This window comes from Schistocerca nitens, chromosome 5, assembly GCF_023898315.1.
Source record: "Schistocerca nitens isolate TAMUIC-IGC-003100 chromosome 5, iqSchNite1.1, whole genome shotgun sequence".
Lineage (NCBI taxonomy): Eukaryota > Metazoa > Arthropoda > Insecta > Orthoptera > Acrididae > Schistocerca > Schistocerca nitens.
The window spans coordinates 251,973,619-251,988,263 of record NC_064618.1 but is presented as its reverse complement, the minus strand read 5'-3'; positions in this window follow the sequence as shown (position 1 = coordinate 251,988,263).

The window sequence follows — 14,645 nt, the reverse complement described above, 5'->3', positions numbered from 1 at the left end:
CAGAACACGCACTGGACCCCTATATAATCGAACCCGGGACTCCGTGCTCGGGAAGCGAAAACGCTACCGCGAGACCACGAGGGGTGGACAAGATGTGTCTAAGACAACGAAATCCATGGTTGAAAAATAATCACGAAAGTAGTTTCGCTGCAGACAACGAAATTAGCACCATATAAGTTTCTTCCATTTAATAATCAACAAGCGTGAGACAGAAGTATGTCAGTTACCATAAAATGTTTTACGAAGGGAAAATAATTTAATATTTAAGCTGTGGAAACGTGCGATGCAAAGATTGAACGCAGGACTCAAAGTATTAGAAAATGAGCGGCGGATCACGACCACTACCACTCAAAACTAATTTGGCTATCGAATTCTCTTTGTTTCTATTCATTAAATAACTTTTTTCGACAGCTGTTTCGTGTGACGTACATTGTCAACTAATATTAAACACTCCAGTGACATGCTTACATAAGTGAGGAAACAGCATATTTGTGGAATGAAAGAGCACACAGAAAGCAGTATGTAGTCACCTCAGACAATTATGAAAACAGCTGTTTATCACATGTGAAGACAAAGGTAACAACAAAAAGAGCAAAATCTTCAAAACGTTATAATTTTCATAGTATGGGTATTCAGCACGCACTTTAAACAGGGAGTCATTCCTTACACAATATTCCGGTATTCTTAGACAGATACTTGCCAGAGTGAAGAAGCAGAAATGAACACTACTGCCGTCCGACGGAGAGTGGTTAAGAGAGAGGTTACGGCTAAGAATCGACGTCTGTAAAATACAAGTAATTTAGCTAACTTTCTGTTGTCATTTCAAGTAGTGGCGTAGAAAAGAAATTCATACAGAGATTTCAGCAGTCTAGCGTGAAAAGTTTCAAACAAAAGTGTATAGGAAAAATGATTCAGTATGAATCGGGATGAATACTTTCGCTCACTGCACTGAGTTGAGAATAATTTTAAACACTAGATAATACGTATTTGATGTCAGGAGTGGGTCAACAAAGTTAAGCTTAGCATTAAGTATCCTAAATATCGAGGAATGTTTCTACAAAAGGTGTGTAACGGCAGCGAAGAAATGGTTTCTCCACTGCCTCAAAGAAGATGTTGACATACAAAGGCTGTACGAGACGCAAGTCGAGCTATACATTTCCTTTAGTTTGCGTGAGTAACAGCTTTTCCTACCGTGTCGTCTCCCTTAGTCACCTAGGTGGGCGCGATGTCAGAAAACGAAGCCTGTGCAACTGCGGAGCTTTCCAAACGACTGTTACTCTCGCTCCTACCTAATTGTTTCCTCAAGAGCTTCCATTATATTTGGAAGGGTAGGACGGCAGCGGTGAGACACGTCCGCTGCAGTTGGCGTACGGGAACAGTCACAGCGGCGATATGAACAGGCATCTGTTGAGCATTTACTGCCCATTGTTCTCGTAACATGCGACATTTTCATCCAGGATCGTTTCTGACTTTAGCACCTCGGAACAGTTCCATAAATACTTATCATATACAGTTTTGTATAGTAGAAAATATTTCCGTTCTGTTTTCGAATACAGAAATTTCCCCTTGCAGTGAAGTATACAGTGTAGTAAAGGAAGAATTGTTGTCTGTAGCTAATAACTGATGTCCTTTTACATTCATTTCCAAAAAAATTGTATTTTTTATGCTGTAGTCTTGTTGTGTAAATTTCAAGAGACGTATCGTTTTTTATACGAAATCAGTATTCTTTGATTTCCTGACAGTTCCCATGTTAACTCTTTTGCAGAAAGACGCTGTTGCACTTAAACTACATGCATTCGACAAGTATTGCCATCGAAATTACTAGTCTTCCCATTTTTCCATATTTTGTTGTGTTTCTAGTATGTGAACACATCGCTGAGTGTTTGAGATAGTATTCTGTTTCATAACGAGAATGTGGTTTTAACAGTAGGACTGTCTGTTCAATATTTGCACCACTGTAGCCCAAATTGTCAGAACTTAACAAGTGAAACAAAGTTCTTATTTATTCAGTTCTTTCTTAATATCTCTGCAGGGTAATATTAACACGTAATAATAGATGAAAAGAATATAATGCTTTTGGTCAACTATATAGTTAGTACTTCACCAGTCATCCTAGTGGCGCCAAAAACTAGAGAATCGACAGTAATATTGTTGCTTTATTGTGATTTCTACGCAATCTACAGTTTCCGATCGCACTTCTAGGGGTGCTGCGTGCATCTTATCCGAAGCAATTATTATTCAGATAGTGAATAAAATTTTATGTTTGTTAAGGCATGCCATTTTCATTTTTATACGTCAACTTCATCCCATTTCCAAACCGAACAGTGCTTTAGGTGACTCTCTTCACAGCATTTCTTTTCCATTTAGAAAATATTTTACCAACCTAATGTTGATAGTAGTAGTTGCTATAGTTATTTTAGAACACATATACGCACACGCTCATAACCAATAGTTCTGCTACAGTATAATATTTTGTAATTGTAACAAAAATTGTTGTAGCGTAAAAATTTTACATTTAACGTTTCTGATTTACTGCTACACTGCATCAAAGTATTGCAGCACACATTTCCCTGCGATAAGGTAGAAACATTAAGCTATAATTTTCCATAGATGACTATATCATCTCGGACGAACGTTTGAAAGTGCTACTGGAGCTACAAAATTTGGAAAGGGAAAGCCTGAATCTGTATGTAGTAGGGATCAGTGAAGTTACACAGAAAGAGTACAAGAATTTCTGCTCAGACGAAAGCGTCTGAAAATTTTCGTTTGTTTCGTCACAAGTGAAAACGACTATGCTGTTGACATATATTTTTGCATAAATGAGCGGAGTCGGTATCAAAATAATCATGGAAGAAAAAGAAAGCAAGAATGCTACATTACAACCTCGAAACTGTATTATGTCGCAGTCGGGGGTGGAGTGAAGTATTACAAACGGAAACTTTTGTTATAATAGCCGCTAAGTGTAGCTCTTCTTCGGTCTCTATGCTGTTCTTTAATTAGATCAGCGCCATTTGCTACCAGAAAAATCAGTTCTTTAAAACATGTAGACTATTTGAGTGAGCTTGTTTGGGGGGCTATATTCAACCAGCTTCCTAGTGTATTTTACTTCATCCACATACTATTCTTTTGCACGTTCAGATGAAATGTGGCTGAAGGGCGCTGCACCAGTTTCACTAAGTTTGATGAAACAACACGAGAATCTGATAAATTACGCTTAGAGAATCGTCGACGCTTTTCTCCACAATCATTATCTGTTTTTCCGTTACGAAACACTTGCACAAATCCCGTATCGAAATACCCAGTTTTTCTAAATACGTACAGCTTGCATAAGCGATGCAGCAGAGTTGTTCAACAACCTATGAATAAACCCATAGAAACTGAAATACCAATAGCCGCAATGAAAACTTATCTCCGCATCAAGCTGTATCTCCGTAACCAATAAAAACTGGCTACATGTTTTAAGGAATTTCTGATTCGAATTAGAGTGTACCACCATATCGTGAAACATTTGATTTTCCTCCTGAAACATCCTGTGTATTTAAAAATATACGCAATTTTTATACAAGAATTTATTATTGCGACGGTAGTTTGGTTGGCAACACGTTGAGTAGCAACACAGGGCTATGTAATGTTTCGCAATAACTCTGATATCACAGCGTGTATAGATCATTTTTTTTTCTGATTCGTGCTTGGCTCGCCACAGTTGCGTTCGGTTGTGACCCTGGATTCTGCTGGCGCTCTACACAAAAGGCATCCAAAGCTGACAGGAACCTCTGGTTGTTCAACAGGTGGTCTCGGCTGTGCTGCTGATGCTGGCGCTGTGTTTCTCCATGCTGGAGGTGAATCCGGCAGATGACCCGCGCCATCACCACTGGGGTGGTGGCCACGACTATGGATACGGACATCACCACCATGACTGGCACCACCCACACCATTGCAACCACCAGCATCACTACTGAGAAGAAATTGCTCTGGCTTCTTGCTTCTCTCCGCATTACAGACTTTCAGGCTTATCAGGATAACAACCATGTGCGCATTTTCTTTTACCTTATTATGAAAATAACAATAAACTGATAATTAGAACGTATAATTGAGTATTTATTGAGTGTGTTAATTGGAAGTGTTAGGATTAACAATGTTTTATTTCAGTTGGAATATTCAAATATTATGTTGTTTCCATCTCTTGTTACGCATATAAGATTTATTCTTCCTACGGTCGCAGGTTCAAATCCTGCCTCGGGCATGGATGTGTCTGATGTCCTTAGGTTAGTTAGGTTTAAGTAGTTCTAAGTTCTAGGGGACTGATGACCTCAGAAGTTAAGTCCCATAGTGCTCAGAGCCATTGGAACCATTTATTCTTCTGCATTCAACGAACAACAAATAGAATGCACCGTGGATGCTATCTTGGGAAAAATATTCATAGTACAATATTGTAGAAAGAAATGGATTAATATGAAAGTATTGTTCATTTGTTTCAGTTTCACCTGTTGAAGAAGCAATTGATGAACTCTTGAAAAGCTGCAGTTTATATCTCTGTCTCTAAATTTGTCGATGCAACACATTTACCCACGTTATTTAACAGTTAACTGCTCTAATCATTTTTTACCATTCTTCAGTTGAAGACATGGACAAGAGACTCTCCCAGCTTCTGTTTCACAATGCGTTAGACAAAGCTATCTGAGAAGGGGGGAAAGTAATCGAGGGTATAAACATTGGGATCTCGGGACAGATAATCAACGTGAAGTGCCTAGCTGTTTCTGACCTTGTAGCTATCTTCACTAAGACTAGTGAATAAACTAAATACGGTATTGAGATGTCACACGACGCAGTATCAAAGGGAAGCCTTCAAATATTGTGTGAGAAGGCTCATTTGATGGAAAATTTACATAGAAGATATTCACTTTCGATTAACCTAGGTAAATGACGTATGTGCAATAAACCGAGGATATCGGCTTTTTTCTGTCAAAGGCCTTTGAAATCAATGTTGTTTCAGTAGAGTTCATGAGTGCACATGTAATCTATTGTGACTAATAAACAGACGATAACGGTACGTAAAACTTTTCCCCTCTCAGACTCCCATTTGTTTCAAAATTATCATCATACTGTGGGGTTATTACTGCATTCAGGAAAGAAGGATTTGTATTAACATTATTGCTTCATCAACTCAATCCTAGTTTTTAATCAACTGATTAATATAATGTTGTTACATTCGTTTATTTCCCAACTTCACTAAAACGTGTACCTTATCTCTACACCATGCAGAACAACGCGTTGACTCCTAGAAAAATCAGGAAAACATGAGAAAAACAAGAAAATTGCTGATGCTCTGAGCAGATGTGCTTGGAATGCCATTTACTAAATAACTCACAATATCTGCATTATCACAGAAACACATATTACAACAACACTCAAACACTGAATTAGCTTTTCTCCACAATGAGCGAGATGTTGAGTTCAGAAAGAAGATCGGATTCTAGTATTAGATATAGCAGACGGTTGGGAGTAAGGATTCCCAGGAAACAAAGAGAAAACAAAAAATTATTGTTGTATGAAAGTATAACATGAAATAGCAGAGATATTTACTTCTTTCTGTCTTATGTCCAGTTGAAGATTGCCTTTGAACTTGTTAGCTAGGTCTGAATGATTCTTTGTCTTCTTTCTTTACCTAAATCAGTTCACGGATTCGCTATGTTGCTGCTTGCGTTTCTCTGTCCATTATTTTTCAGTGATGTTTTTTTTTAGCTTTGTGAATTAGAGATTTGCAACTACAATTCCTAAGATTTTGCTTTCTCTGATGGTGTTTCTGCTTAACCCCTTCTTACCAATTACTTATTACCTTTTTTAAATCTATTAAATTAAGTAGATTTTTCCGTTAATCTAGAATTGTCCGATCTGTAGACGTAACCACAGCGTCGTCTTACGTATTGCATCAATGAACTTCTCCAGTGCTGTGTATACGTCTGTAGTTTTTTTGTCCTTGTGCCATTTATATTAATGAGACTATAACTTTTTCTTAGAATTTTTCTCTCTTCCTTTGCAATTTCATCAGCTTTTTAATATCCTCCTAAAGATACAATTTCTAAAGAATATAGTGCTTTAGCCAAGACGACTGTCTTGGAATGCCGACGTTTCGCATTAATGGATATGAATCGTTTACTTTAGTCTTTTTATATTGTCCTATGCGGTATTTGGACATTAGTAGTTTCTTTATATTTCAACAAGATGTATGTCAAATTGTCCCTCAGTTCGTTTGTAGTGGAGCTCTTCTGATATTTTTATGTAAATTTTCCACCAAATGAACATTCGCACATAATATTTGAAGGCAGCCATTTGATGCTATGTCGGTTAACTTCTCAATGGCGGTCTCGGTCTCCTCACCAATCTTAGTGAAGGTAGCTATATCGTCAGAAATAGCTAGGCATTTCACTATGATTTTCAGTCCCGAAGTTTATATCCTCGGTTTCTGTCCCCCATTCTCTGATGACTCCAACACAACCATAAACAGGAGCTGCCAGAGACCTTCCCTTGCCCAACTCCTGTATGTACTTCAAAAGGACAAGAGATTTTACCCACAACCTTCGCCTGAGATTAAGTGTCTGTGAGGGTCTGGCAGGTTAGTTTTCTAGTCTTCCTGTCTAGCCCGAGGTCTTCTAGAGCGTCCAAAACGGTCTGTCTGTCAACTGAGTCATATGGCTTGGTTTGCCAAAGAAACTGATAAACCTACCTAATAGCGTGTAGGGCCCCCGCGAGGACGCAGAAGTGCCGCAACGCGACGTGACGTGGACTCGACTATTGTCTGAAGTAGTTCTGGAGGGGACTGATAACATGAATCCCGTAGGGCTGTTCATAAATCCACAAGAGTACGAGGTGACGGAGATCTCTCCTGAACAGCACGTTGCAAGGTATCACAGATATGTTCACGTCTGAGGAATTTGGTGGCGAGCGGAAGTATTTAAACTCAGAAGAGTATTCCTGGAGCCACTCTGTAGCAATTATCGATATGTGGGGTGTCGCATTGTCCTGCTGGAATTGCCCAAGACCGTGGGAATGCACAATGGACACGAATCAGGTGATCATACAGGATGCTTGCGTACGTGTCACCTGTCAGAGTCGTATCAAGAGTCCCATATCATTTGAACTGCACACGCCCCACACCATTACAGAGCCGCCGCCAACTTGAGCAGTACCCTGTTGACATGCAGGGTCCACGGATTCATGAGGTTTTCTCCACACCTGTACACGTAAATCTGCTCGATACAATTTGAAACCTGAGTCGCCTGACCAGGCAACATGTTTCCTGTCATCAGCAGTCCAGTGTCGGTGTTGACGGGCCCATGCGACGCGTAAAGCTTTGTGTCATGCAGGCAGGAAGGGTACATGATTATCGATGATGTTTCGTTGAATAGTTCGTAGGCTGACACTTGTTGGTGTCTCATCATTGAAACCTACAGCAATATTCAAAACGGTTGCAGTTCTGTCACGAAGCACGATTATTTTCAGTCTTCGCTGGTCCCGTCCTTGCAGGATCTTTTTCCGGCCGTAGCGATGTCGGAGATTTGATGTTTTACCGGAAATCCTGATATTGACGGTACTCTCATGAACTGGTAGTACAGGAAAATCCACACTTCATCGCTATCTTGGGCGGTATTCTTCCTTGACGCTCTGGAGAAATTACATCTTAGCTATCGTTACACGACCATTTTTTTGAATGTTGGAATTTTTAGTGGTATGTTTGACGTTCTTCTCCAGCTCTTGACATCAAATGTGGGTATTAATAACATCTGAAACTACTCACAACACACTGAACTGAAGTCAAGTCTTCATAACCGCTTTGAACCCATGCCATCACATTATACAGAACGTCATTTCTCAGAAAATTTACCCCGTTGGTTATCGCTGTTAGCATTCAACCGCGATTCTTATACTTATTTTAACAACGCGTTTCAAGAGACAATGCTCTCATCATCAGGCTGTAAAATCTATGTCATGAAATTAAACGAACTAAAAAGACAAAATACCATCACTAATAGTTGGGAAGTCCATAGAGTAAAACAGAATTAAAAGTATATTGGACTGTGGGTCCTCGTCTTACATTGAAGTTGTTGACACAAGTCAATGGCCGTCCCATAGCTACCAAATATGCTGTCGACTGCGCCGGCTCGGGAGCTGTTGTGGACTGACGTGCCTAGGTGTTGTGGCGTGGTTACAGCCGTGTGCTTGACGGTAACGCTATGCTATTGGGCGCCTCATTTCGTTATTGCATTGGTCTGCCATCGTTAGCCTCTCGCAACTCCGTCATTGACACGCTACAAGTTTAAAGTCGCATGCCTGCCCTAAAATAATTCTAAAAACCCGCTAAAACATCTCATTTCTTTAAAGTTATCTTGTACATTTAGGATATTGCTTTGTTTCTTTTCATGGATAGCTATCTCGAATTCCTCTAGTAAATCAAGTTTCCTCCCTTTCTTTTCTACATGCAATATTTCTACGTTGTCTTCTATGCTATTAAGGGGATGGCCTGTTTCATATATATGGTTCGCAACAGCTGATTTGTCATAATTTCCTAACCTGAACGCATCTTTATGTTCTTTATACCGGATCGCGAATGATCTTCCTGTCTGCCCTATATATTTTGCATCAAAGGTTCTGCACTGAATCTTATAAACTCCCGATCTTTCAAACTTATTTCTCTTCTCGCCAATATCGTGCTTAAGGCTATACCTCACTAGGTTATTAGTCTGAAAAGCTATTTTGACATCGTATGGCTTAAAAATATTTGCTATCTTTTGTGAGACTTTTCCGTAGTATGCCTTTTAATCCTTCGTAAATTGGTGAATTTTGTTCGTTTAAGTTAACTGATTAATCATCTATTGGGTCAACTGAAGGAATTTTGGAATAATTGCCTAAATCATTTGCATTTTATTAGTGTTTTTGGTACCTGTGCAATAAAAGATGTTTGTTTTGTGAAGTAATAAATGTGATAACTGGCCTGAACTTTTCCCATGGCAGTTTAGTTATTTCCTCACAGTGGGGCGTCCACTGACATTTCAGACAAAAGCATTAATCTGCAGTAATAATAATATTTTGAGTCACAATAGCAATAATAATAAAATAATGGAGGCATTGAGTATTATAGTGATTAGTTTAGCACAATTAGAGATTTGTTTGATATTAGAAGAAGTGGTAGGGATAAAGAAAGAGGAGAGGATTGACATGGAAGTGACAATTATTGGCAGGTAAGAAGAGAATTTTAATAGGTAACTCAGTAGACAAGGAGAATGAAAAAGCGGTGGGGGAGGGATGGTTGATGAGAATTAGAGGCAAGAGGAGATTGGTGAACCATTAGCTATCTTTTGATGTTTGAAAGGATATTAATTTCTCTACCATTCTGAGGTAGATTGTTCCAGCGTCGGGTACCTGAGACAGAAAATAGTTTAGATTGTATTGATTGGCTTGTTTGGGGAAAGAGACGAAATAGCGAGGTCATTGGTCTCATTGGATTAGGGAAGGACGTGTAAGGAAGTCGGCCGTGCCCTTTCAAAGAAACCATCCCGGCATTTGCCTGGAACGATTCAGGGAAATCACGAAAAACCTAAATCAGGATGGCCGGACGCGGGATTGAACCATGGTCCTCAGAATGCGAGTCCAGTGTGCTAACCACTGCGCCACCTGGCTCGGTATAAAATGGTTTAGAGATCATGCCGCTGTCGTGTACTGGTACACACAGAACTTTGGATTTTACTTAGTTGGGTCCCAGTATTTCTGCTGTGTCATTCAGACAGTAGTTGTAACGCTTAAAGATAAATATGAAGGAGTGCAGTGATTGAGGAGACGATACAGCAAACACAGGGTATGATAATCCGTACGCTTACTGGCATGTAGCCATCATCATAGATAGGGGTGGTACGGTCGAAACCGTGTACATCAGAAATGTATCGCACACAAGCATTCACCCGCAGTACCAGCCGACTTGAGCTGTCGAACGAAAGTACCTGAAGAACAGTATCACAATAATCAGGGATCGTGAGTATTAGTGACTATACAAGTTTCTTTTTAAGTTCGAGAGGAAATACTTTGTTATATTTGCGTAATGAATGAAGTGATGCTGAAACTTTTTTACAGACTGTGGTTGTGTGTTCAGTCCAGTCTAGTTGATGGTCCAGAATTATCCCCAATTTCTATGCAGAAGATGAAATTGTGATTCTTGTCCTGTTTAGGACTAACGGTGGAAAAGATTCTCTGAACTAAGCAGTAATAAGTATTTTGTGGGCGACTAAGATTGCTTGCGATTTACGTGGATTAAATTTCGAACCTATGTTCTGCGCCCATTCTGATGAAGCAAGTAAGTCAGGATTTACGTTCTGGGTGACTGTGCACAGATTTGTTTGAGTTGCACTTAGTTATAACTGAAGGTCGTCAGTGTATAAATGATATTTGCTGTGGGAGATAACAGTAGACACAACATTGAGACTTAATGAGGAAAATAATGGGCACTATACTGATCCATTGGTATTACCTTTTAAACGGTTTTTTGCATTTTTGTAATCAATCGGCCAGCAAGTTGAATTTAAGCTTAAATCTCAATCTATCATTTGGATGTAATTTATTGGCGCACTGTGACATAGTTTTCAAGGTATTAATACTTAAAACCTATAGCTGGTTCTGGTTATTCCGTTATTTTACTTACATTTAAAAAAAAAAGGCCTTTGCGGGCCAGGAACTTAAGTATTTAAAGCGATCCTTATACCGTTTGCTTTGAGTCCGGAGTTAGCGGCTCTAGATAATAGAATGGCCTTAAAACAATCCTTGGAAACTGTAGAGGCTATCTTATGCCAAAGAATGTCAGTAATATTGCAGAGAGACTGCTGCTTCTTTTTTCTCATTCTTAAGGTCAGGCTTTAATTACAAGCCCTCACTTGTTCAGTGCCTGTTCGGGATTTGTTACTGTTCTTGTATACATATGTATGTATGTTAATAAGGCTTTGTATAACGGTGAATGATGTCTAACTGAGCCTTGTCCCAGCCTTTCCTCAATATGTCTGGGTTGTTTTCCCTAGTAGCACGCCTGGCTGTGCCGTTCCATTGCGCACAGAATAACGACCCTCCTACTGACAATGTGCTGCCTTCTGACGCCCTGCCACTGCACGACGTGACGTCTCTCCCCACCTCCTTGTTCAGTCATTATTCACCTGCAGGCAGCGATGAGCAGTTGTCTGAGGAGCAGTTGGTGCTCTTTCTATGTCTGACGCTATCTGTCGGCGCACCTATGCTAGTGTCCGACTGAACTTTCCGAGTGAGAGGTCTGTTTTCTGGCCGGAAGACGATGAGGATGGGACCCTTTTGGTGGGGTCGGCTCCTGTTGCAGTAATGTACCCTTCCGTGAGGGCCTAATGGCAGCTCCCCTGGCTCCGCACTTGTCTGCATCACCCACCCTCCTGGCGATGGGAGTTTTCAAATTTACTGCAGAACCATGGTCAATAACATTCATGTTCGCCATAAAATGGCATTACACCATAATATGCTGAAAGCCGTGGACGTTAACGTTGCCCTCCTTCAGAAGGTGCGTCTTGCAAACTTTTGTGCTCCCCTTAGCTTTATGGCACATGTCTCTCACGCTTCCTCTACTGGTACTGGGATGGTGACCCTCTTATGTGACGTAAAACTCACTGTTGCCTGTCTCCCTGATGCCAGAGGTATGGGTCTCACGTTTAGTGACGTCAGGATCGTCAACGACTATGCGCCATCTAGTTTGGGTCTCCACCGCGATCCATCCAGTTTCTTCTCCAAAGCAATGACGTCTCTCTTCCTGGGTCAGCAGGATGCCTTAAACATGGGAGGCAACTTCATCTCCACCCATGCGCCACAAGACAACTGCCACAGCACTCTCCGTTTGCGGCGCTAGCGACAATTGTCCAGCACCTCAACAATGTGGAATCTTGGGAGCATGTTCATGCAATGATGAATCTGCCTTCTGACGCCATCGAGGACAGAGTCCATGAAGCTATCCAGGTAGGTTCTATGAACAAGTCACCCAGCCCTACTGGTCTCCCACGAGAGTTTTGTTTCATCCGACATTTCGTTCCCTACTTGCACCAGTGTGAACGAAAATCTGTCAGGACCTTATGTCGTCTAACGTGCAGATCCCAGACGGTTTCCTCGACAGTCTCATCATCATCATTCACAACCACAAGCCTATGGGTACATCACAGATATCTGGGCCCGCATCTCGTGGTCGTGCGGTAGCGTTCTCGCTTCCCACGCCCGGGTTCCCGGGTTCCATTCCCGGCGGGGTCAGGGATTTTCTCTGCCTCGTGATGGCTGGGTGTTGTGTGCTGTCCTTAGGTTAGTTAGGTTTAAGTAGTTCTAAGTTATAGGGGACTGATGACCATAGATGTTAAGTCCCATAGTGCTCAGAGCCATTTTTGAACAGATATCTGTCTACTACCCTTCACGTTGCTCTACAGCAACACGAAGATCTTTACCTGCCTGTTGGCTGCGTGGCTTAATCGGACGGCATGGTACGTGGTTTACCCTGATCAAAGCTCTTCGGAACGTACCCATAAAATCCATGATGCCCTATGTCGCTACCGAGACATAACCACTCTTGCTCACGATCGTCGTGCGTCAGGACTTTGTATCGCTCTTGACTGCACCAGGCGTTAGATCGGGTCGATCACGACTACCTGGAAAGTGTTGCTCCGCAATATAGGATACCCTGGTGTTACCGTCGACGTCGATATGGGTCCCATTCGCGGAGCGACGTCCCTTGTGCTCTACATTGACCATCTCACTCCTCCCGCCTTGATGCGTCATTCGGTGCTTCAAGCCTGCCTAGTCTCTTCACTGTTGCATGCTTTCTTCATGCTATCGTCGCTCTGCGGCCTCCGTCAACATCTGTTTGGGATATGTCTGTAGTCAATGTGTTCAGTTTTACTGCTTACACGAACGATCACGTCCTCGTTCTTCGTAACGTTGCGGAGGTCAGTGAATCACTGGTATGGGTTACGACCTATGGTGAAGCTTCTAGTAACTGCCTCAATGCCCGTCAACCGGGCTATAGTTGCGGGGCTTCCTGCGGACAGCGTTGCTCCAATGCGTGTAGCTGCCACTATCGAATGCTTAGGACTCGATTTAGGAAGTGAGCTAGTGATCGTCCCACGACTGCCCTCAGCTAAGGCCGCCTACTGTCACAACTACGAGGCCGGCGCTTAGTTCATCGATTATTTAACCTTGATCTTTGCAATGGAGACAATGTGTAAATGTATATTTGGCAGAGACATTCTCCATTCCGCTGTCCATGGCCCGCAACATAGTAGTATTGGGCTCATAGTAGTATTGGGTTCATATGTTTGACACTGCTTGCTGTTCAAGATACGGTATGAGACCTTCACCTAACTGTGGTGCAGGGTTGGTTTAGGCCTATATGAAGTCCCTGACAGAGCGGTAACTATCTTTGTCAGCTCTCAAACGGCATTGTGGTGCCTTTGTCCCACGTGCCTTACCGTCCTGTTGCTGGAGGCCCTTGCAGCCCCTATCCAGCTTTCGGACGATCCTCCTTCACGTCCTCCGTCTTTTCATCTAACTTAATACTGTGATACCGACAATACTCTTGATGTACACGAAGGCGATGTATAGCTTCATTCAGCAGAACAGGTCACCGAATATGGTCGAGGAGAAGCGTCCCCACGTGGACTGGCGTGTCGTATGGCTATCGGTGTGAGCTCCTTATTTTGTCACTGACGTCCAGTCAGCATAAGCTGGTCAGTGGGAACCAAATACGCCAGTACGGGATTCACCTTTGAGATACACAGTTGTGTGTCGCCTGTCATGCTCTAGACACGGGCGAGCATCGCCTGGTGTGCGGGTAGGGATCTGGTCCTTGATGCGACAGAGTCTGGCCTTAATTAACCGTTCGATTCCTTATCAGATACCTCCTTACACGCTCCATTTTTCGTACTCGGGATACCTCCCAGAAGCGAAGCCGAATTTCATGAAATGGATTTGTGGACACGCAGTACACTACTTGGCGAAGAAAATGTCCTTGATTTCTGGCACTTCCTTAATGAACAACGTTGTGGCGTTGTCCACAACCCCAAATACAGTTCTTCTCCAATTTCCTTTGTAGTGTCTTTAACGCACCCTTGAGTTTTGGGTGTTACTGCGATAAAGACTTGATCCATGCCTTTTCCACTCATAGTACCGGTTATTCTCTGGTCGTTGGAATGTTCTCTGAGAACCTATGCATCGATAGTCCCACCAAGTGTGGTTACTTGGCATTCTCTTCCACTTACGACGTCGGTTTCCTGCTATGCTTGATGGTATTAAAAATATTACCAAAAAAAGTGACAGAAAATTAAATATAAAAATAAGAACAAACAATATCATACATATGCTTTGTACCTCTACTCACATTCGCTGTGCTTTCTTTGGTTACTGGGGGGAGGAGCGAAGGACACATGGTGCCCAGAACTCGGGTTGCTGCGACCTGCGACCGCTGTCCACTTTGCTCCCACCAGTCGCTTTGGGCGCCAGGAAAAAAAAGAAGGAAAAAACGTCGCGGGCTTGGCACAAATTTTAAATCATTACTTCAGCTTCTGTCCTTAAATAAGATATGTTTATAACATTGACGAGGTACTAAAAGTGTA